Raw genomic sequence first — 2322 nt, forward strand, 5'->3', positions numbered from 1 at the left:
GCCACCAAGCTACAAGAGCTTCGTGATGAACTATAATATGCAAGGGATGAATAAGACTATTCCCGAGCTCTTCGCAATGCTGAAAGCTGCGGAGGTAGAAATCAAGAAGGAGCATCAAGTGTTGATGGTCAACAAGACCACTAGTTTCAAGAAAAAGGGCAAAGGGAAGAAGAAGGGGAACTTCAAAAAGAACAGCAAGCAAGTTGCTACTCAAGAGAAGAAACCCAAACCTGGACCTAAGCCTGAAACTGAGTGCTTCTACTGCAAGCAGACTGGTCACTGGAAGCGGAACTGCCCCAAGTATTTGGCGGATAAGAAGGATGGCAAGGTGAACAAAGGTATATGTGATATACATGTTATTGATGTGTACCTTACTAATGCTCGCAGTAGCACCTGGGTATTTGATACTGGTTCTGTTGCTAATATTTGCAACTCGAAACAGGGACTACGTATTAAGCGAAGATTGGCTAAGGACGAGGTGACGATGCGCGTGGGAAACGGTTCCAAAGTCGATGTGATCGCAGTCGGCACGCTACCTCTACATCTACCTTCGGGATTAATATTAGACCTAAATAATTGTTATTTGGTGCCAGCGTTAAGCATGAACATTATATCTGGATCTTGTTTAATGCGAGACGATTATTCATTTAAATCTGAGAATAATGGTTGTTCTATTTATATGAGTAATATCTTTTATGGTCATGCACCCTTAAAGAGTGGTCTATTTTTATTGAATCTCGATAGTAGTGACACACATATTCATAGTGTTGAAGCCAAAAGATGCAGAGTTGATAATGATAGTGCAACTTATTTGTGGCACTGCCATTTAGGTCATATCGGTGTAAAGCGCATGAAGAAACTCCATACTGATGGACTTTTGGAACCACTTGATTATGAATCACTTGGTACTTGTGAACCATGCCTCATGGGCAAGATGACCAAAACACCATTCTCCACTACTATGGAGAAAGCAACAGATTTGTTGGAAATCATACATACAGATGTATGTGGTCCGATGAATATTGAGGCTCGTGGTGGATATCGTTATTTTCTCACCTTCACAGATGACTTAAGCAGATATGGGTATATCTACTTAATGAAACACAAGTCTGAAACATTTGAAAAGTTCAAAGAATTTCAGAGTGAAGTAGAAAATCATCGTAACAAGAAAATAAAATTCCTACGATCTGATCGTGGAGGAGAATATTTGAGTTACGAGTTTGGTGTACATTTGAAAAATTGTGGAATAGTTTCGCAACTCACGCCACCCGGAACACCACAGCGTAATGGTGTGTCCGAACGTCGTAATCGTACTTTACTAGATATGGTGCGATCTATGATGTCTCTTACTGATTTACCGCTATCGTTTTGGGGATACGCTCTAGAGACGGCCGCATTCACGTTAAATAGGGCACCATCAAAATCCGTTGAGACGACGCCTTATGAACTATGGTTTGGCAAGAAACCAAAGTTGTCGTTTCTGAAAGTTTGGGGCTGCGATGCTTATGTGAAAAAGCTTCAACCTGATAAGCTCGAACCCAAATCGGAGAAATGTGTCTTCATAGGATATCCAAAGGAAACTATTGGATACACCTTCTATCACAGATCCGAAGGCAAGACTTTTGTTGCTAAATTCGGAAACTTTCTGGAGAAGGAGTTTCTCTCGAAAGAAGTGAGTGGGAGGAAAGTAGAACTTGACGAGGTAACTGTACCTGCTCCCTTATTGGAAAGTAGTGTATCACAGAAAACTGTTTCAGTGACACCTACACCAGTTAGTGAGGAAGCTAATGATGATGATCATGAAACTTCAGAACAAGATACTACTGAACCTCGTAGATCAACCAGAGTGAGATCCGCGCCAGAGTGGTACGGTAATCCTGTTCTGGAAGTCATGCTACTAGATCATGATGAACCTACGAACTATGAAGAAGCGATGGTGAGCCCAGATTCCGCAAAATGGCTTGAAGCCATGAAATCTGAGATGGGATCCATGTATGAGAACAAAGTATGGACTTTGGTTGACTTGCCCGATGATCGGCAAGCAATTGAGAATAAATGGATCTTCAAGAAGAAGACTGACGCTGACGGTAATATTACTGTCTACAAAGCTCGACTTGTCGCAAAAGGTTTTCGGCAAGTTCAAGGGATTGACTACGATGAGACCTTCTCACCCGTAGCGATGCTTAAGTCTGTCCGAATCATGTTAGCAATTGCCGCATTTTATGATTATGAAATTTGGCAGATGGATGTCAAAACTGCATTCCTGAATGGATTTCTGGAAGAAGAGTTGTATATGATGCAACCAGAAGGTTTTGTCGATCC

Source organism: Triticum aestivum, chromosome 2A (genome assembly GCF_018294505.1).
Source record: "Triticum aestivum cultivar Chinese Spring chromosome 2A, IWGSC CS RefSeq v2.1, whole genome shotgun sequence".
Lineage (NCBI taxonomy): Eukaryota > Viridiplantae > Streptophyta > Magnoliopsida > Poales > Poaceae > Triticum > Triticum aestivum.